We start from the raw sequence: 23,690 nt of genomic DNA, 5'->3' as shown, positions 1-23,690 counted from the left end.
GTGTCAGAGAAATGAATGGGTTAAAGATCTGAAATTAGGGACATAAAAGTATGTATTGTTAGATCAGTTTATGTATTGATTCATTTTTTGATTATGACTGTTTTCTGTTGGATTAATCAGTTTTATTCATTTTAATCAATTTGTTACCAATCATGAACTATACATAAGACCCCCCTCCCTCTCTCTCTGTGTTTAGGCTGTTTTTACTGTGAAGATCACGTACAATACACATCACTGTGTTTGCCAGTAAAGCAGAAACATTATAAGAATATCTGACAAAATCAGTCGCTGAACAAGACAATGTCTGACAAGACCGAGAACCAAACCTCAGACCTTCCTCTTGCATACGAAGGTAAGCAGGACGTCACATGCATGTCACCTGGTTTTGTCATCAGAATGGGATAATATTTACAGTAACCAACCAGAAACCTCAGTGATCTGATCACCTTAAAGGGATATAACAGTCAGTAGTAAGCTGGTGATGTACACAGCAGCAGTTAAAAACCTTTACCCTTTGTTAACAACGCGATCAGCACCAGGTTCTCACGTTCAGGGTCAGTCTGTGCTTAAAGAGACATGAAAGTCAAAAATTAAACTTTTATGGTTTAGACAGAGCATATAATTGTAAGACACTTTTAAATTCACTTTTATTATCAAATTTGTGGAGAAGAATATACACATACCCTCAGCAACAGAAGCAGGGCACTACTGGGAGCTAGCTGGTGATGGGTGGCTACACACATATGCCTCTTGTCATTGGCTCACCCAATGTGTTCAGCTAGCTCCCAGTACTGCACTATTGCTCTGGACCTGCCAATAGTTATGTTTAATCCCTTTGTAACAGTTAAAAACATAGTTATATGCAAACAACAGTGCAGTATTAATGCTGAAATTTATAAGAGCATTTCTTTTTGTACAGTTTATGTCCCTTTAAATGGGGGCTAATTGGTAGTTAAAGGGACAGTCTACTCCAGAATTGTCATTGCTTAGAAAGTTAGATAAACCCTTTTTATTACCCATTCCCCAGTTCTGCATAACCAACATGGTTATATTAGTACACTTTTTACCTCTGATTACCTTGTATCTAAGCATCTGCAAACTGCCCTTTATCTCAGTTCTTTTGGCAGACATGCAATTTAACCAATTAGTGGTGACTCTTAACATTGAGCTCACTCTGTGGAGTTATTTATCTATATGGCACACATGAACTAGTAGAGTATAACTGAAAAACTGTCAAAATGCTTTGAGATATGAGGCGGTTTTTAACAGCTTAGAAATCAGTTTGAGCCTACCTAGGTTTAGCTTTCAACAAAGAATACCAAGGGAACAAAGCAAATTTGATGATAAAAGTAAATTGGAATGTTGTTTAAAATAGCACGTTCTATCTGAATCACAAAAGTTTAATTTTGACTAAACTGTCCCTTTAATGTCTGTGCACAGTGCGCACATTGTACCCACTAATCACTGCTTCTGTTAGTGCTGAAATCAGCACCAGCTGCTTGCACAGGGTCTCATGTAATGTTAAAGGGACATGAAACCCAAAATATTTCTTTTATGATTCAGGTACAGCTACAGTACAGTACAATTCTAAACAACTTTTCAATTTAATTCTGTCATTAAATTATCTAATTTCTTCATTTTCTTGGTATCCTTTGTTGAAAAGCAGATAGGTAACCCCAGGAGTCTGCAGCACTAGAGCGGTAGATGGCAACACTGTTTCATGCTATGTAGTGCTCCAGACAAGTGTACCCTATCTATCTAGATATCTCTTCAAGAAAGAAAACCATAAGAACAAAGCAAAGTTTATAATAGAAGTAAATTAGATTATTTTTTTTAAATTGTATGCTCTCTCTGAATCATGCTACTTAGTTCAAAATTACTTTAATTAACTGAGTAGGTTTAATAAGGTTTATAGGCACAGAGCTGTGTAGTTACTATAATGTGTATGTGGTGTTGTTGGTCACATACAGGTAGCACTAAATCAGGGGTTAATAAGCTTTATAGGCACAGAGCTGTGCAGTTACTATAATATGTATGTGGTATTGTTGGTCACATGCCGGGAGCACTAAATTAGGGGTTTAATAAGCTTTATAGGCACAGAGCTGTGTGGTTACTATAATGTGTATTTAGTGATGTTGGTCACATACAGGGAGCACTAAATCAGGGGTTTAATAAGGTTTATAGGCACAGAGCTGTGTAGTTACTATAATGTGTACGTGGTGCTGTTGGTCACATGCAGGGAGCACTAAATCAGGGGTTTAATAAGGTTTATAGGCACAGAGCTGTGTAGTTACTATAATGTGTTTGTGGTGCTGTTGGTCACATACAGGGTGCACTAAATCAGGGGTTTAATAAGGTTTATAGGCACAGAGCTGTGTAGTTACTATAATATGTATGTGGTGTTGTTGGTCACATACAGGGAGCACTAAATCAGGGGTTTAATAAGGTTTATAGGCACAGAGCTGTGTAGTTACTATGTGTTTGTGGTGCTGTTGGTCACATACAGGGTGCACTAAATCAGGGGTTTAATAAGGTTTATAGGCACAGAGCTGTGTAGTTACTATAATGTGTATGTGGTGTTGTTGGTCACATACAGGGAGCACTAAATCAGGGGTTTAATAAGGTTTATAGGCACAGAGCTGTGTAGTTACTATAATGTGTACGTGGTGCTGTTGGTCACATGCAGGGAGCACTAAATCAGGGTTTTAATAAGGTTTATAGGCACAGAGCTGTGTAGTTACTATGTGTTTGTGGTGCTGTTGGTCACATACAGGGTGCACTAAATCAGGGGTTTAATAAGGTTTATAGGCACAGAGCTGTGTAGTTACTATAATATGTATGTGGTGTTGTTGGTCACATACAGGGAGCACTAAATCAGGGGTTTAATAAGGTTTATAGGCACAGAGCTGTGTAGTTACTATGTGTTTGTGGTGCTGTTGGTCACATACAGGGTGCACTAAATTAGGGGTTTAATAAGGTTTATAGGCACAGAGCTGTGTAGTTACTATAATGTGTATGTGGTGTTGTTGGTCACATATAGGGAGCACTAAATCAGCGGTTTAAGGTTTATAGGCACAGAGCTGTGTAGTTACTATGTGTTTGTGGTGCTGTTGGTCACATACAGGGTGCACTAAATCAGGGGTTTAATAAGGTTTATAGGCACAGAGCTGTGTAGTTACTATAATGTGTATGTGGTGTTGTTGGTCACATACAGGGAGCACTAAATCAGGGGTTTAATATGGTTTATAGGCACAGAGCTGTGTAGTTACTATAATGTGTATGTGGTGTTGGTCACATACAGGGAGCACTAAATCAGGAGTTTAATAAGGTTTATAGGCACAGAGCTGTGTAGTTACTGTAATGTGTTTGTGGTGCTGTTGGTCACATACAGGGTGCACTAAATCAGGGGTTTAATAAGGTTTATAGGCACAGAGCTGTGTAGTTACTATAATGTGTACATGGTGCTGTTGGTCACATGCAGGGAGCACTAAATCAGGGTTTTAATCAGGTTTATAGGCACAGAGCTGTGTATTTACTATGTGTTTGTGGTGTTGTTGGTCACATACAGGGAGCACTAAATAAGGGTTTTTACTTGGTTTTAATGAAGGTTCCTACTGTTATGGTCCCACTTCGTTTTTATACTGGCAGCAATGCTTGTCACAAGAGCAAACTAAGGTAGACCTAGGAGCGTGCTTTATATATGGTAGCAGTATTTGTCACAAGAGCATACTGAGGTAGGCACAGGAACGTGTTGTGTATATATCGCAGTAGTGCTTGTCATGAGAGCATACAGAGGTAGTCACAGAAGCGTGCTGTATATATGGTAGCAGTGCTTGTCGTGAGAGCATACTGATGTAGGTACAGGAGTGTGCTGTATGTTTGGCAGCGGTATTTGTCATAAGAGCATAAGGAAGTAGACTCAGGAGCGTGCTTTAGATATGGTAGCAGTACTTGTCATGAGAGTATACTGAGGTAGGCTGAGGAACAAGCTTATATATGGTAGCATGGCTTGTCATGAGAGTATACTGAAATAGGCACAGGAGATGTTTATCATGATAGTATACTAATTTTCATACAGTGTTATTAGCTATCCAGCTTCCCGGGTTTACTGCATGCTGACACCTCTATTAGGATCACCTGCTTAGCCCTGTATTGTGTATATCACAAACCACAACTGTTACGTGTGTACAGATACAAAAGTAAAGCAGGCAGCAAGCTTTTCCTTTAGGTTTATTTGTGTAGCTTTTATTATATCAGTCATGTAAAACCTCACGCTGGTATAGACTCTCATGCAGGTCATTTACCAGAGAGTGTGAGATCAGGAAGTTATACATACAAAATAACTACACTTATCCAAGATGCTGATTCCAATTAACCTTTAAAGGGATATGAAACCCCAAATGTTTCTTTTGTAATTCAGATAATCCAATTTTAAAAGTTTCCAATTTATTTCTATTTTCAAATTTGCTTTTTTGCTATGATGTTCTTTGTTGAAGAGATACCTAGGTAGGTGTCTGGAGCAGGAAATAGTGCTGCTGCCATCTAGTGCTCTTGTAAATGATTAACATTCTTGCAAAACTGCTGTCATATAGTACTCCAGATACACTCCTGATTTTTTTTTTTGTGATACTATTCGCTAAATGATTAGGCTTGCACTAATTGTGTAGTAAACAAAATCATAAAGTTCAAACTTCTGTTATATAAGTTTATATTACACCCTGTATTGTGCACTATCGGGTAACTTCCTGCTGTAATTACAGGGCGTCTAGAGGAAAACCCGGGCACTGGGCTATTAGATGTGAAGGAAGAGAATGAGACAGACGACATGAATAGTCATCAGACTGAAATACATTGCTCCCTCCCTGCCGGTGAGTAGTAATACGTGAGAGTCTGCCGCGGCTGTGCACACAGTTACTTACTGCTCTCCCTCCTTGCCGGTGAGTAGTAATACGTGAGAGTCTGCCGGGGCTGTGCACACAGTTACTTACTGCTCTCCCTCCCTGCCGGTGAGTAGTAATACGTGAGAGTCTGCCGGGGCTGTGCACATAGTTACTTACTGCTCTCCCTCCCTGCCGGTGAGTAGTAATACGTGAGAGTCTGCCGGGGCTGTGCACATAGTTACTTACTGCTCTCCCTCCCTGCCGGTGAGTAGTAATACGTGAGAGTCTGCCGGGGCTGTGCACATATTTACTTACTGCTCTCCCTCCCTGCCGGTGAGTAGTAATACGTGAGAGTCTGCCGGGGCTGTGCACACAGTTACTTACTGCTCTCCCTCCCTGCCGGTGAGTAGTAATACGTGAGAGTCTGCCGGGGCTGTGCACACAGTTACTTACTGCTCTCCCTCCCTGCCGGTGAGTAGTAATACGTGAGAGTCTGCTGAGGCTGGGCACACAGTTACTTACTGCTCTCCCTCCCTGCCGGTGAGTAGTAATACGTGAGAGTCTGCCGGGGCTGTGCACACAGTTACTTACTGCTCTCCCTCTCTGCCGGTGAGTAGTAATACGTGAGAGTCTTCCGGGGCTGTGCACACAGTTACTTACTGCTCTCCCTCCCTGCCGGTGAGTAGTAATACGTGAGAGTCTGCCGGGGCTGTGCACACAGTTACTGCTCTCCCTTGTAGTTTACTGTCTGGTTTATAAGAGCAGATAACACATTGAGTTTAAAGGGACACTGAACCCACATTTTTTTTCTTTCGTGATTCAGATAGAGCACGCAATTTTAAACAACTTTCTAATTTACTCCTATTAATTTTTCTTCGTTCTCTTGCTTTCTTTATTTGAAAAAGAAGGCATTTAAGCTATTTTTTTGGTTCAGAACCATAGAAAGCACTTGTTTGTTGGTAGGTGAATTTACCCACCAATCAGCAAGAACAACACAGTGTGTTCACCAAAAATGGGCCGGCATCTAAACTTACATTCTTGCTTTTCAAATAAAGATACCAAGAGAATGAAAATAATTTGATAATAGGAGTAAATTAGAAAGTTGCTTAAAATTGCATGCTCTATCTGAAACATGATAGAAAAAAAATTGGGTTCAGTGTCCCTTTATCCCTTGTTTAGTTCATGTTGCAGTTTTATACTGGAATATAGAGGATCACAGCCCAGAAAAGAAAGCTTTAAAGGGGCAGTATACATTTAATTTTCTTTTAACTGCTTGTAATAGACACTACTATAAAGAATAATATGCACCGACACATGATATAAAAATCCAGTATAAAACCTTTTAAAAACTTACTTAGAAGCTCCCAATTTAGCTCTGTTGATGAGATTAGCCTGGGACACCCACCAAAATGTGCTGATAGCAGAACCTCCCTCCTCCCCTGCATATGAAAAGACCCATTATACAAACAGAAGCAATCTGAATTCTGTATACATCTAAAACTTTGAGGCTTGGTAAGCAGTCTGAAAATCAGCACGTTTATTTAAAAATAAGCAAAACTATACATTTTTACAAAAACACTCCCAGATGGGCTATATAAATGGATCATCTTCAAAACATTTATGCAAAGAAAAATCTAGTGTATAATGTCCCTTTAAGTTAAAAAGTAAAAGAATAGAGAAGAAGTACCACAGTGTGTGTATTTGTCGCTGTCTGGAAAATACACAAACATTTTTATGGTAAAGTTATAAAAATTAGATCATGGGATATAAAAACTGAATCTGCTTTATTTTTACAGATGAAGATAACGCTGATATAGTAAAAGTTGAGATAACAGAAGATCTGTGTGTGAGGCATCAGCTGGGAGCCCCAGATGTGAAAACCAGTAACAGTATCATCTCATGTGAGTGTGCACGTGTGTTATGCCTGAGGGACACTGGAGACAGGTGCGTGTGCACATATGTTGTGCCTTAGGGATGTAGGTCAAAGGTAAGTGTGCATGTGTGTTGTATCTATGGGATATGGGTAACAAGTGAGTGTTCATGTGTGTTGTGTCTTAGGGACACAGGTTTACAGGTGAGTGTGCATGTATGTTTTTGTCTGAGGGATGAAGTTAGCAGGTGAGTGTGCACATAGGTTGTGTGTGAGGTACACAAGATGCAAGTGAATGTGCATTAGGGCTGGACGATATGGTCAATTTTCTTAGAAATGACTAACACCTTAATTTTTCAATAAATTTTTTATTTAAGACTACAGAATCTTAAAGTACATGTTTTTCAATGTCCAATACACTCTAGGAGCATAAAAATACAAACCACATATGTGTGTGTATAATTTAATATAAATATATATGTGTGTATGTATGTGTGTGTGTGTGTATATACACACACACACACACACACGTATTCTAGTCTCTATCTTTTGTTGAAAAGCAGAAGTGCACTACTAGGACCTAACCGAACACATCTGGTGAGCTAATGACAAGAGGTACTTGTGTATAGCTACCAATTACCAGCTAGCTCTCAGAAGTGCTTTGCTATGCCTGAGATTACCTAAGTATGCTTTTCAACAAAGGACAATGAGAAAAAAAAGCAAATTTGACCAAAAAAAGTGAATTGGAAAGTTGTTTCATTCAAATTGCATGAACTGTCACAATTATTAAAGATTTATCTTGACTTTACTGTCCCTGGCTCAAAACTCTACTTTGTTTAATGCACAAATATCTTAGGCAAAATTATGGCATAACATATTTAGATATATATAGTTATATTTGGGAATATATGTAGAAAATTGTATATGCTGCCAAAAAAAGTTAAACCTAACTAAACCAATTTGCATTGGGACACTCTATGTGTACTATAAAGTTATCTGACAGTAGAGCACATCCATATCCTATCATGATTCTGACACTTCATGACCTCTGACCTTTCCTCACATTGAAACTCACCAGTCCAGCGTTCACCTCAGTAAGGCTGCGTGTGGACAGCTTCATATTTATGGTGAAGGAAATCATGATGCGACTGTGGTGATTGATGCTGGGAGTACACAGCTGCCTCTACCAACCCGACAGTTCTGGTCTGTGCAGTAGGAGGCGAGGCGGCACTTCCGGGTATAGATAAGCTTAAGCCACTTCAGGATCCTGTATCAGCCATATTTAAGAAGGGAAGATGTATCAGTGTGACCATATTATGCTAAGGGAAGTAAGGGTAAGCAGGAGAATTTACAGAGGTGGCAGCTAGTAGCGGGACTGCAAATCCTTATATACTCTAGCAGTGATGCAATGTTCTGTTCAGGAAAACAAAGCAGCTGAGTCTTTTTCTTTCATTCCTCCTGTGTTTTGCGCGGCCTGATGTACTGCCTGCGCTACACAGAGAGGGAAGGTGCGCGGCCGCGCTACCGCGCACCTTAGAGGGAATATATATATATATATATATATATATATATATATATATATATATATATATATATATATATATATATATATATATATATATATATATATATATATATATATATATATTATCCCAAAAACGGATCAGCACATCAAACAGTCTGTACAGCAGCCAGGGTGCACTTAAACGAAATCCAGAAGCAAAAAAGGCACTCACTGTTCACAATAAAACGTAGCTTTTAATAAGTATTCAAAAGTTAAAACGACATAACGTTTCGGTGTTCACAAAACACCTTTGTCAAATGTCAGAAAAAGTTATAGACAACTTAATGCCCAACAACTCACCTATCATACCTCAACACACGCAGACTTATATACATTATCGTTTAGCACTCCTGCATGCAATCTACCATGTGCGTAGTGACGTCATGACGTCGCTGCGTAGTGTGACCACGTGGTGTCACGTCGCCCAGTCCGGTTACTATAGCAACCGGTATACAATACCTCCATAGCTGCACCGGGCTAGTAAATCCCGGTTATAAATGCAAACATAAGTAGGCATTAAAGCCCAACAATTAATGTACTAGGCGTTACACACTGGCCCATAGTTACTGGCCACAGCAACACGTACTGCTCACAGTGCAGATCACAAAGCAGGGGTGCAAAACGTTAAAAATCACATTCAAGTGCAATTACAGTTAAAAAATCAATCAACCATGGATAGCAGGGACATCTAAAGAGAGCAATCTAAATGTTTCATTAGTCTAAGATCAACATATTTACATATCTTGAATCAGAACAAATCTAATCCACATGTCTGAGATACATTATTCCCCCTTTTTTTTTTTTTTTTTTTTTTTTTTATCTATGCCTAAGTTTAATCGTGCCACCTGGAGTATGATTAGAAACCCGTGGGTACCCACTAGGATGAAAATCCATGTGAATAGTTCCGGGTAACTTAGCATACATCCATAGTTGGTAGGTACAGATGAAGATTTATTTGTTATAGAATGGTCCAAAGTCAAGGACAGTATTCAGCCCTCTAGGGACCAATGTGTCCAGCATATGGATCCATTTTGTTTCCACTTGTAACAACCTGTTGTCTCTGTCGCCACCTCTCCTTAGTGGCAGCACATGGTCAATCAACATTGACCTCAAGCTTGATAAGCTATGATTACATTCAGCGAAATGCCTGGCGACTGGTTGCTCTGATTCCCCCTTTTTTAGTGCCTCCCGTATTGCACAGCGGTGGTTTGCCATCCTGTCTCTGAAACTTGTTATTGTTTTACCAACATACACCAGGGAACACGGACAGATTAACATATAGATGACATATGTACTAGTGCATGTTAGTCTGTGGCGGATGGTATATCGCTTATTCGTGTGCGGATGCTGGAATGTCTGGCCCCTCAACATGGTATTGCAAGTAGTACAATTTCCGCATGTATAGCATCCATATTTGGACGTCTTCAGCCAGTTATCCTTCTGGTATATATATTTTAGTTTTTTTCTTCTTAATTTTTTAAACATTTTATCTTGACTGATAATGAGCCCTGCTCGTGCAGATATACAATACAGGTATGGCTGCAACTAACGATTATTTTCATAATCGATTAATCGGCCGATTTATTTTTCCGACTAATCGGATAAAAAAAAGAATCAATAATTGTTTCCTATATTTTAAATAAAATCCACATACTGAGTGTTAAAAATATTAACTTCAGACTAAAACTTTAGATTAACACAACTGTTTGTCCAATTTTTAAGTAGCAGAGCACAGTTTTATAATTAAACAAAACAAAAACTGTTTGAAAAGAGGTAGAACTAGAAAGAGTTAGACTATCACTGTTAATAGCATTCTGTTATTCACTCATTCAGAAACTTTGCATTGAAATGCAAAAATCTCAACATGTCCACATGCTTCTGGCTAAGGGGCATATCTATCAAGCTCCGTATGGAGCTTCAGGCTCGCCAGAAACACCAGTTCTGAAGCAGCGGTCTTAAGGCCGCTGCTCCATAACCTGTCCGTCTGCTCTGAGGAAGCGGACAGACATCACTGCAATTCAACTCGATCGAATACGATCGGGTAAATTGGCCTTGAATCTGCAGGGGGGCGGCGTTGCACCAGCAGTTCACAAGAGCTGCTGGAGCAGTGCTGAATGCGGAGAGCGTATTGCTCTCTGTATTCAGCGAGGTCTGTTGGACATGATCCACAATGTCGGATCATGTCAGATAGGCCTTTCATAAATAGGCCCCTAAGGCTGTTTCTCTGTTTGCAGCTGTATTTCCTGCAGTAGAGAAGAGGCACTCAGATGGTGTTAAGGTGCTTGAGATGCATAAGTAGGGTTTTGCCAATTTCACCAAGGTGGGATATTCACGAATGCAAAGTGTTTTCTACCTTAATCGTAACCCTTGACTTCATTCTAACATAAAAAATATCTTGAATATCTATATGCAATGGTAAATAACCAGCTATAAGTTTAGAGGAAAATATCTAGTCCGCTCTAAAAATAACAGATATATTTACTTATAAAGGTTGAATCTGGTACATATAATAACAATTTATTACAAATATAAAAAAACAAATCAAAAGCGCTAAGGACTATATATTAATAACATGACAAAGCCTTACACATTTATTTATACAGTACATATAATCAGCAATACGCTAATAATTGTGCAAACAGATAATAGTTCACATCAATTTAAATAACCCCCATCAATCTAGGGGCTAGGTGAAAAGCATAGTTCCAAATCACCTGATTTAATATAAACAATCCAAATGATGACTATTATATCTGGGTTGCACATAAGCCAGGGGTAGTTGTAAACTTATACTGTCCTGAAAAAGTGAAAAGTATATGTCTGTAGACATCCTTTAGACTAAGGACATAACCATAAAACACAATACCATGTGCAGGAGTTCATTGGAGTGAAGCAGCTGGTGTTGTGCACAGACCAACTAATTGCAAACCAACTAATCGATTATGAGATTCGTTGACAACTATTTTCATAATCGATTATTATCGATTATGACGATTAGTTGTTGCAGCTCTAAATACAGGCATATAGCAGTAAGGGTGGGGGGGCTGCTTCTTTCAGAAATGCTGTGCCTTGCTGATATCAAATACATCGTAGATGCAGTTAACCCAGCAGCTAGCTAGCAGAGGGGACTGCAGTTTTAGCCTTTTTGGCAGCCGTGGGGTTAGCTGCATCTGCTATGTATTTGAGCCGTTTCTCAGAGAGCAGGAGATTGTGTGGGAGGTTCCATAATGATTACATACCCTAAGTTTCAGACTGCAGACATCCCTAGGGGGAAATAAAAGTAAGTGGCTTTCCATCTCCTGCATGGGCTCTGCTTTTAGACTTCTATAGATTGATCGGCTGCTACTGAGATCACAAACAGAAAGTGAAACAGCCATTTTACAACTTTGTGCTAAAAGCAACCACTAGATGGAGCTGGTTTGCAAGAAATCGCATACAAATCAATGCAGTACAGCCACATCTGAAGATTGATTTATTTTTTTAGCAAAAAATCGCATACTCTCGCGGTTTTTAAATCGCAACGATTAAATGCAGTTTTAAATTGCATATGAGATTAATCGTACAGTCCTAGTTTGCATATATGTTGTGTGTGAGGTATGTGAGCTACAGGTGATTATGTACATATGTGTGAGGTACATGGGTTATAGGTGAGTGGGCACATATTTTGTGTGTGAGGTACATGGGTTACAGGTGAGTGAGAACATATATTGTGTGTGTGTGTGTGAGGTACATGGGTTACAGGTGAGTGTGCACATATATTGTGTGAGGTACGTGAGTTCTCCAAGGCAGAACATGTAGTGATCTGAGATGTCATTGCAGAAAATGCATTATGTCTGCAGAAAGAAAAGGACACATGCAGGAACTGTAAGCAATTTAACTTTGCAGCGCTGCTCCACATTAAGCTGTTCTCTTTCAACAGTGCTGTGCTCTGTCTTCACTGTGTAAGTTTTCCATAACACAGTGCATCCAGAGCAAAGTGCTGTTTGAAGTGAACAGTCAAATATGCAGTAGCGCTGCAAAGCAGCAGTGCATTTATTGTTGACTGTCTCTCTCAGAGATTTTTCCAAACCCACCCCCTAGCCTTTACCAGTCTGCCAAGCTGTTTTTTTCTGAATGTAATACCTTTTTTATGAGCAATGTACCTTTTTGATTAGTACAGTTCTATGTTAGACCAAATTTATTCAGGAGACATTTTACAATTTCTTTTTTTGGCTACAGCTAATTTGCAATCCAATTTCTCTTGTAAGGTGTATCCAGTCCACGGGTTCATCCTTTACTTGTGGGATATTCTCCTTCCTAACAGGAAGTGGCAAAGAGAGCACACAGCAGAGCTGTCCATATAGCTCCCCCTCTAGCTCCACCCCCCAGTCATTCTCTTTGCCGGCTCTAAGTCCCTCTCGGAAGGGTAAAGTGAATGTGGTGTTAGATTTGTAGTTTTTTGTTCTACAAGCAAAAGTTTGTTATTTTAAATGGTACCGGTTTGTACTATTTACTCTCCTGCAGAAAAGAGATGAAGATTTCTGCAGGGAGGAAAATGATTTTAGCATGTTGTAACTAAAATCCACTGCTGTTCGCACAAAGGACTGAGGAGTACCAGAAAACTTCAGTTGAGGGGAACGGTTTGCAGGTTAGGCTGCAATAAGGTATGTTCAGTCATTTATTTCTAGACAAGACTGTGATAATGCTAGAAAAGGACTGATAAGATCCCCATGAGGGAAGGGTAAGCTTTATTCAGAGACTAAGTATGGAATTGCTAGCTTACATAACAGGGCTAATTATGCTGGTTGACACTACTTAATGGCAAACGGTTTTTATTGAAAAATATTGTTTTTTGAGGCACTTTGAAGGTCCCTTTGGGTTTCTTTCAGGGGTTGTTACCCACATGGCTATTATTAAGACACTTAGGAGTGTTTCTTTAGGCCTTACTGCACCGGAGTAAGGTGGGAGGGGCCTAATTTCGCGTCTCAGATGCGCAATTATATCTGACTAGATCTTCAGGCTGTTTCACATGGAGGGTCCTGCTGCAGTTTGAGGGCCTATAAGAAGCTTTTTCCCCACAAATCTGGTTCCTAAGGGCAGGTAGGGCCACAGCAGAGCTGTGGCAGGGTGCTGAAGTTGTTTTAACCGGTTGTTAGCTTGCTACTGATCCGGTTTGGGCATTAAGGGGTTAATCATTTTTCTTGCTAGTTGTGCAATCTTACCAATGCTTTAGGTACATACTGTGAAAATTTCGAAAAGTTTGCTGCATTTTTCACTGTTATGGAAAATTGTGTGCCTTTTTTATCTCTTAAAGGCACAGTAACGTTTTTTTGCAGCACTATGGCTGAAGTCCTGGTCGGCCGATGTGTCGTCAAAATCCAAACTACTGAACATCCCTTTCAAAGGAAAGACCCTTTTCGGGCCTGAATTGAAAGAGATTATCTCAGAAATCACTGGGGGAAAGGACCATGCTCTCCCTCAGGACAAGTCCTTTAAGACAAAGAACAAACAAAATAATTTTCGTTCCTTTTGAAATTTCAGGAGCGGTCTCGCTTCATCCTCCCCTGCTGCAAAGCAAGAGGGGAACACTTCACAACCCAAGGCAGCCTGGAAACCTTACCAGGGCTGGAACAAGGGTAAACAGGCCAAGAAGCCTGCAGCTGCCTCCAAGACAGCATGAAGGGGTAGCCCCCGATCCGGGACCGGATCTAGTGGGGGGCAGACTCTCTCTCTTCGCTCAGGCCTGGGCAAGAGACGTACACGATCCCTGGGCCTTAGAGATTGTATCCCAGGGATATCTTCTAGAATTCAAGGAATCCCCTCCAAGGGTAAGTGTCACGCTCAGCTGCTGGGAAGCTCTGCAGTCCTCTCTGTGTGCTTGATTGACAGGTGTCTGAGCCACCCCTTCCTGATGATGTCAGAACCAGGCTTTTTATTCTGGGCTTCCTGTTTCTCCAGTGCCCGTTTGTTTGTTAACTTTGTGGCTTCTGATAGGATTTCGCTGAGGAATCTCTCTAACTGCTGCTTTTCTGTTGCCAATCTCTTCAAGGATTTACTATGCTGGATTAACCTTCAACCTCCTGATTACCTGTCTCCAAACAATGCAAGTACTGTTTGTTTTGTGAAACTTTCAAACTTCCCGTTTACCTGCTGCAAACCCTGCATATTCAGACTACTCTGTGTACTGCCAAACTATTCAAATACTGTTATTTCTGTGAAACCTTCAATCTGCATGTTTACCTGTTTCCAAACTCTGCAAATACAAGTATTCAGTGTAAACCTTCAAACTGCTTGATATCCTGTTGCCAATCTCAACAAGTACTGATTAATCTGTGTTAACCTTCAAACTACCAGCTTACCTGTTGCTATCTCTGCAAGTTCTGACTACACAGTGTTTACTCTCAAACTGCCTGATTACTTGTTGCATACTCTGCAAAGACTGTCTACACAGTGTTAACCCTCAAACTGCCTGATTACCTGTTGCATACTCTGCAAAGACTGTCTACACAGTGTTAACCTTCAGACTGCCTGATAACAAATGACCTACTCCTGCATTATTAACTGTTTCTTGTTTTACCCTTCTTCTTTCTGAGTATAAGTGGACTATCCCTGTTCTCCTGATTCTGTGGAAGTCATTTCCTGAAACCAGTTCCTTATTCAGAAGTCTATCTGGCTTATATCATGAATTACTTTGGCACAGGCTAACCCTGCTCCATATCGTGAGTACTTTGTTTTTTGGAGGTTGTCGTGGGGTCAGAGTGCAAGGGTGTTGTTTAAGTTCGCCATAGCATTTGGGTCTTCTTCTGGACATTTCCTAACCTGACAGGAAGGTTCCATATTTCTCGTCTGTCTTCAGACCTGACAAAGAAAGAGGCGTTCTTACGCTGTGTAGAAGACCTACTCACAATGAGAGTGATCCACCCAGTTCCAATAGTGGAACAAGGGCTGGGTTTTTACTCAAACCTGTTTGTGGTTCCCAAAAAAGAAGGAACTTTCAGACCAATCCTGGATCTCAAAATTCTAAACAAATTCCTCAGAGTCCCATCATTCAAGATGGAGACAATTTGGACAATCTTACCAATGATCCAGGTGGGTCAATATATGACTACCGTGGATCTACATGATGCGTATCTGCACATTCCTATCCACAAAGATCATCACCAGTTTCTCAGGTTCGCCTTTCTGGACAAGCATTATCAGTTTGTGGCTCTTCCTTTCGGGTTGGCCACGGCTCCCAGAATTTTCACAAAGGTGCTAGGGTCCCTCCTGGCGGTTCTAAGACCGCGGGGCATAGCAGTGGCGCCTTACCTAGACGACATCTTAATTCAGGCGTCGACTTTCCAAAGAGCCAAGTCTCACACGGAAATTGTATTGGCCTTTCTGAGGTCTCACGGGTGGAAGGTGAACATCAAAAAGAGTTCTCTTTCCCCCCTCACAAGAGTTCCATTCCTTGGAACCCTAATAGACTCGGTAGAAATGAAGATATTTCTGACGGAGGTCAGAAAGTTAAAACTCTTAACTACTTGCCGAGCTCTTCATTCCATTCCTCAGCCGTCTGTAGCTCAGTGCATGGAGACAATCGGACTAATGGTAGCGGTAATGGACATAGTCCCTTTTGCACGGATACATCTCAGACCACTGCAACTATGCATGCTCAAACAGTGGAATGGGGATTATGCAGATTTGTCTCCTCAAATACAGTTGGACCAGGAGACCAGAGATTCTCTTCTCTGGTGATTGTCTCAGGATCACCTGTCTCAGGGAATGTGTTTCCGCAGACCAGAGTGGATCATCATAATGACCGACGCCAGTCTATTGGGCTGGGGTGCAGTCTGGGACTCCCTGAAAGCTCAGGGCTTATGATCTCGGGAAGATGCTCTTCTCCCGAAAAACATTCTGGAACTGAGGGCGATATTCAACGCTCTTCAGGCATGGCCTCAGCTAGCTGCGGCCAAATTCATCAGATTTTAGTCGGACAACATCACAACTGTAGCCTACATCAACAATCAAGGGGGTACAAGGAGTCCCCTAGCAATGATGGAAGTAACCAAAATAATCAGGTGGGCGGAGGATCACTCTTGCCACCTCTCAGCAATTCACATCCCAGGAGTAGACAACTGGGAGGCGGATTTTCTAAGTCGTCAGACTTTTCATCCGGGGGAGTGGGAACTCCACCCGGAGGTATTTGCCCAGCTGACTCAGCTATGGGGCACTCCGGAATTGGATCTGATGGCGTCCCGTCAGAATGCCAAACTTCCTCTTTATGGGTCCAGGTCCCGGGATCCCCAGGCGGTGTTGATAGATGCTCTAGCAGCGCCTTGGTCCTTCAATCTGGCCTATGTGTTTCCACCGTTTCCTCTCCTTCCTCGTCTGGTTGCCAGAATCAAGCAGCAGAGGGCGTTGGTGCTTGTAATAGCGCCTGCGTGGCCACGCAGGACATGGTATGCAGACCTAGTGGACATGTCATCCGTTCCACCATGGACTCTGCCAATGAGGCAGGACCTTCTGCTTCAAGGTCCTTTCAAACATCCAAATCTAATTTCTCTGCGTCTGACTGCTTGGAGATTGAACGCCTAATTCTATCTAAGCGTGGTTTCTCTGAGTCGGTTATCGATACCCTGATTCAGGCTAGAAAGCCTGTCACCAGGAAAATCTACCGTAAGATTTGGCGAAAATATCTTTGTTGGTGCGAATCCAAGGGTTACTCATGGAGTAAGATTAGGATTCCCAGGATATTGTCCTTTCTCCAAGATGGATTGGAGAAGGGATTGTCAGCTAGTTCCTTAAAAGGACAAATATCTGCTTTGTCTATTCTTTTACACAAACGTCTGGCGGAGGTACCAGACGTTCAAGCATTTACTCAGGCTTTAGTCAGAATCAAGCCTGTTTATAGACCTGTGGCTCCGCCATGGAGTCTGAATTTAGTTCTTTCAGTTCTGCAAGGGGTTCCGTTTGAACCTATACATTCCATAGATATTAAGCTTTTATCTTGGAAAGTTTTGTTTTTGGTAGCTATCTCTTCTGCTCGAAGAGTTTCAGAATTATCTGCTTTACAGTGTGACTCACCTTACTTGGTGTTCCATGCAGATAAGGTAGTTTTGCGTACCAAACCCGGTTTTCTTCCTAAGGTTGTGTCTAATAAGAATATTAACCAGGAAATTGTTGTTCCTTCTCTGTGTCCTAATCCTTCTTCGAAGAAGGAACGTTTGTTACACAATCTTGATGTGGTTCGTGCTTTAAAGTTCTATTTACAAGCAACTAAGGATTTCAGACAAACAACTTCCTTGTTTATCTATTCTGGTAAGAGGAGAGGTCAGAAGGCGACTGCTACCTCTTTCCTTTTGGCTGAAAAGCATCATCCGTCTGGCCTATGAGACTGCTGGCCAGCAGCCTCCTGAAACAATTACCGCTCATTCTACCAGAGCAGTGGCTTCCACATGGGCTTTTAAAAATGAGGCTTCTGTTGAACAGATTTGTAAGGCAGCGACTTGGTCTTCGCTGTATACTTTTTCCAAATTTTACAAATTCGATACTTTTGCTTCTTCGGAGGCTATTTTTGGGAGAAAGGTTTTACAAGCAGTGGTGCCTTCCGTTTAAGGTACCTGTCTTGTTCCCTCCCTTCATCCGTGTCCTAAAGCTTTGGTATTGGTATCCCACAAGTAAAGGATGAACCCGTGGACTGGATACACCTTACAAGAGAAAACAGAATTTATGCTTACCTGATAAATTACTTTCTCTTGTGGTGTATCCAGTACACGGCCCGCCCTGGCTATTAGTCAGGTAGATTTTTAGTTTAAACTACAGTCACCACTGCACCCTATGGCTTCTCCTTTTTCTTCCTAACCTTCGGTCGAATGACTGGGGGGTGGAGCTAGAGGGGGAGCTATATGGACAGCTCTGCTGTGTGCTCTCTTTGCCACTTCCTGTTAGGAAGGAGAATATCCCACAAGTAAAGGATGAACCCGTGGACTGGATACACCACAAGAGAGAGTAATTTATCAGGTAAGCATAAATTCTGTTTTTCAACGACTGCACTATATTATTAAACTTTAAAAAAAAATGCTTTATTCTACAGTTAACCAACACATTGCAATTAAACTAAAGCTTTAGTGTAACTGCTAAATTTAAAATTGCATTTTATTTCAAAATGAGCTGCAGAAAATGTTTCACTCAAAAAATCTCATCGCAGAAAGTAAAAAAAAAAGTTCTGTGTGGGATACAGGTGAGTGTGCACATATATTGTGAGTGAGGTACGTGGGTTACAGGTAGGATGACAATATTGCCGCTTTTAAAATGGAAACATATGAAAAATACATATGTCAGGGCTGTTTTCAGGACTGTTTAAAAAAATGTTTTGCATAAGAACCCTGAAAAATTTATTTTACATATGTGTCCCTTTTTTTAAGCGGCAATATGGTCATCCTAGTTACAGGTGAGTGTGCACATATATTGTGTGTGAGGTACATGGGTTACAGGTGAGTGTGCACATATATTGTGTGTGAGGTACATGGGTTACAGGTGAGTGTGCACTTATATTGGGTATGAGGTACGTGGGTTACAGGTGAGTGTGCACTTATATTGTGTGTGAGGTTCGTGGGTTACAGGTGAGTGTGCACATATATTGTGTGTGTGAGGTACGTGGGTTACAGGTGAGTGTGCACATATATTGTGTGTGAGGTACGTGGGTTACAGGTGAGTGTGCACATATATTGTGTGTGAGGTACGTGGGTTACAGGTGAGTGTGCACATAGATTGTGTGTGATGTAGGTGTGTTACAGGTGAGTGTGCACATAGATTGTGTGTGAGGTACGTGTGTTACAGGTGAGTGTGCACATATATTGTGTGTGAGGTACATGGGTTACATGTGAGTGTGCACATATATTGTGTGTGAGGTACGTGGGTTACAGCTGAGTGTGCACGTATATTGTGTGTGTGAGTTACAGGTCTTGTGCATAGTAAGTGTGATAGTCTACTAAATAATTATCTTGTGTGCACATAGTAATTTTTGGGTCATCACATGATTTTTATTTATATATAATGAGATACATTGATACATCCCATGAGTACTACAAACAACTTACACATATATTTGTATTCTTACTGTACAGGCCGTATGGATGTGATGCCTTCAGAAGGCTTAGCGGTTGAGCACAGAGGAGAATCATATGTGTTTGATCACGTGAAGACTGAGGAGGATGAAGTTCCTATAAATACAGCTACAGGTGATTAGCAGTAATTAACACCTTAACCGCCAATGTACCTGTATCATAGGATACCAAGAGAAAAAAACAAATTACATTCTAAAAGTTAAATTGGAAAATTGTTTAAAATTGTATGCTCTCTGAATCTTTCTGAAAATGTAATGTCTTTGATGATGGTTGTGCACAAGGTCACACTAAGGGTAACGTTAATGGTTTTGCTCCACTTGTGTGTCATTGATCCAGGGCACAGGTAAATGCATGTGTGATGCGCCTGGGTATACAGGGCACAGGTGAGTATACGTGTGTGATGTGTCTGAGGGGTGATGGGTACAGGTGAGTGTACGTGTGTGATGTGTCTGAGGGATACAGGGCACAGGTGAGTGTACGTGTGTGATGTGTCTGAGGGATACAGGGCACAGGTGAGTGTACGTGTGTGATGTGTCTGAGGGATACAGGGCACAGGTGAGTGTACGTGTGTGATGTGCCTGAGGGATACAGGGCACAGGTGAGTGTACGTGTGTGATGTGCCTGAGGGATACAGGGCACAGGTGAGTGTACGTGTGTGATGTGTCTGAGGGGTGATGGGTACAGGTGAGTGTACGTGTGTGATGTGTCTGAGGGATACAGGGCACAGGTGAGTGTACGTGTGTGATGTGTCTGAGGGATACAGGGCACAGAGTGTATGAAGTCTCCCTAAGTGTGATGCGGAAATCCAGACTTGGACCCGTTGCTCGGTGTGCCTAGAGGGATATGGCTGCACCTCACTGACGAGGCCCACAATAGGCTGAAACGTACGTCTGGGGTTTTGCTGTTTCTCTCGTTCAAAGAGGGATTGCCTGGTATTTCGGGGCTGGACTGTACTGAGAAGTCAGGATCAGACTGATATGCTTCAGGAAAGTTCTTCTCTGTGAAAGGCACATGTTGAGCAAAAAAAGGCTGCTTCTTGGGTGGTAACTAGCCATAGAACAAGCTATTATGCTATTGTTCATTCCTAGGTTGAGCGCTGCTCTCTATTTGTTTGTGTGTGTGTGATGTGTCTGAGGGATACAGGGCACAGGTGAGTGTACATGGGTGATGTGTCTGAGGGATGCAGGGCACAGGTGAGTGTACATGTGTGGTGTGTCTGAGGGATGCAGGGCACAGGTGAGTGTACATGTGTGATGTGTCTGAGGGATGCAGGGCACAGGTGAGTGTACATGTGTGATGTGTCTGAGGGATGCAGGGCACAGGTGAGTGTACATGTGTGATGTATCTGAGGGATACAGGGCACAGGTGAGTGTACGTGTGTACGTGTGTAAGGGGTGCAGGGTACAGGTGAGTGTACGTGTGTAAGGGGTACAGGTAAGTGTACGTCTGATGTCTGAGGACTGCAGGGTATAATTTATATATAAATTACAGTTTAGAAACCTGACAAATTTCTGAAGCTTCTATTGAAAGGATATGAAACCCAACCGTTTTCTTTTATGATTCAGACAATTTTAAAAAGGTTTCCAATTTACTTCTATTATCAAATTTGTTACATTTACTTCAGCGTGTCATGTTATTCTTTGTTGAAGAGATATGTGGATAGGTAGCGTGCACGTGTCTGGAGCACTACACGCCCGCTCAAATTGCTGCCCTCTAGTGCTGTTGCTAATGCATAATATTCTTACAAAACTGCTGCCATCTAGTTCTGCAGGCACATGAAGGTTTGAGGGTACAGGTGAGTGTACATGTGTGATGTGCCTGAGGGAAGCAGGGTTCAAGTTAATGTACGTGCATGGTGTATCTAAGTGGCACAAGCAAATGTATGTTAGTGATGTGTCTGAGCAAATCAGGGCACAGAAAAGTGTATGTGTATCACCTATCTGAGGGACGCATGGCACGTGTAAGTGTATTTGTGTGACATGTCTTTAGGGTCTCAGGGTACAGGTGAGTGTACGTGTGGGATGTGTCTGAGGGATACAGGGTACAGGTGAGTGTACGTGTGTGATGTGTCTGAGGGTCTCAGGGTACAGGTGAGTGTAGGTGTGTGATGTGTCTGAGGGATACAGGGTACAGGTGAGTGTATGTGTGGGATGTGTCTGTGGGATACAGGGTACAGGTGAGTGTAGGTGTGTGATGTGTCTGTGGGATACAGGGTACAGGTGAGTGTAGGTGTGTGATGTGTCTGAGGGATACAGGGTACAGGTGAGTGTATGTGTGGGATGTGTCTGTGGGATACAGGGTACAGGTGAGTGTTCATGTGATGTGTCTGAGGGTCTCAGGGTACAGGTGAGTGTATGTGTGTGATGTGCCTGAGGGATGTATTGCACCAGTGAGTGTGTGTGTCTTATATTACAACTTCCTTGTGCAGTGCTAAAAAGCTAAACTGTGACCATATTTATATGATCTATGCAGGTGATGTTAAGACTGAAGTCACTCTCAGTACTGAACAGACTAATGACCTAAAAGCTTTGAAGCAGGAAATCAGTGATAATATCAGTACAAGTGAGTGTATGCGTGTTATGTGTCTAAGAGAAGCAGGGCGAAAGTGAGTGTATGTGTGTGATGTGTCTAAGGGAGGCAGGGCACAAATGAGTGTATGAGTGTGATGTGTATAAGGGAGGCATGGCTCAGGTGAGTGTGAGTATTTTGTGTCTAAGAGAGGCATGGCTCAGGTGAGTGTATGTGTGTGATGTGTCTAAGGGAGGCAGGGCACAAATGAGTGTATGAGTGTGATGTGTATAAGGGAGGCATGGCTCAGGTGAGTGTATGTGTATTTGTGTGATGTGTCTAAGGGAGGCAGGGTGCAAGTGAGTGTATGTGTGTGATGTCTAAAGGAGGCAGGGTGCAAGTGAGTGAATGTGTGTGATGTGTCTAAGGGAGTCGGGGTGCAAGTGAGTATATGTGTGTGATGTGTCTAAGGGAGGCAGGGGGCAAATGAGTGTGATGTGTCTAAGGGAGGCATGGCTCAGGTGAGTGTATGTGTGTGATGTGTCTAAGGGAGGCAGGGCGAAAGTGAATGTATGTGTGTGATGTGTCTAAGGGAGGCAGGGGGCAAATGAGTGTATGAGTGTGATGTGTCTAAGGGAGGCATGGCTCAGGTGAATGTATGTGTGTGATGTGTCTAAGGGAGGCAGGGCGCAAGTGAGTGTATGTGTGTGATGTCTAAGGGAGGCAGGGGGCAAGTAAGTGTATGTGTGTGGTGTGTCTAAGGGAGGCAGGGGGCAAGTAAGTGTATGTGTGTGGTGTGTCTAAGGGAGGCAGGGGGCAAGTAAGTGTATGTGTGTGGTGTGTCTAAGGGAGGCAGGGGGCAAGTAAGTGTATGTGTGTGGTGTTTATAAGGGAGGCATGGCTCAGGTGAGTGTATGTGTGTGGTGTGTATAAGGGAGGCATGGCTCAGGTGAGTGTATGAGTGTTTTGTGTCTAAGGGAGGCATGGCTCAGGTGAGTGTATGAGTGTTTTGTGTCTAAGGGAGGCATGGCTCAGGTGAGTGTATGTGTGTGATGTGTCTAAGGGAGGCAGGGTGCAAGTGAGTATGTGTGATGTCTAAGGGAGGCAGGGTGCAAGTGAGTGTATGAGTGTTTTGTGTCTAAGAGAGGCATGGCTCAGGTGAGTGTATGTGTGTGATGTGTCTATCAGGGAGGCAGGGGGCAATTGAGTGTATGTGTGTGATGCGTCTAAGGGAGGCAGGGCGCAGGTGAGTATTTGTGTGTGTCTAATATTACAACTTCCTTGTGTAGTGCTAAAAAGATCAATTGTGACCATATTTATACGATCTATGCAGGTGATGTTAAGACTGAAGTCACTCTTAATACTGAACAGACTAATGACCTGGAAGCTGTGAAGCAGGAAATCAGTGACAATATCCGTACAGGTGAGTGTACATGTGTGATTTGTCTAAGGGATGCTTTGCGCAGGTGAGTGTATGTGTGCGTCTACTATTACAACTTCCTTGTGCAGTGCTAAAATGCTAAAATGTGACCATATTTATATGAACTATGCAGGTGATGTTAAGACTGAAGTCACACTTAATGCTGAACAAACAAATGATCTGTATGACTATCAATACAGGCGAGTTCACGTGTGTGCCCCTCTAGGTACAGGGAGGTTTTTTATTACAGGAAAGGGAGACTTTTTTTAGCTATCGTCTCTTTCCAGTAAAACACAGTAAAATAACCCCTGTTATTTGTAGGTGATTGTGATATAATTTATATAGGACTCAAATCCAGTTT

This window comes from Bombina bombina, chromosome 4 (genome assembly GCF_027579735.1).
Source record: "Bombina bombina isolate aBomBom1 chromosome 4, aBomBom1.pri, whole genome shotgun sequence".
NCBI lineage: Eukaryota > Metazoa > Chordata > Amphibia > Anura > Bombinatoridae > Bombina > Bombina bombina.
This window is presented reverse-complemented; position numbering follows the sequence as displayed.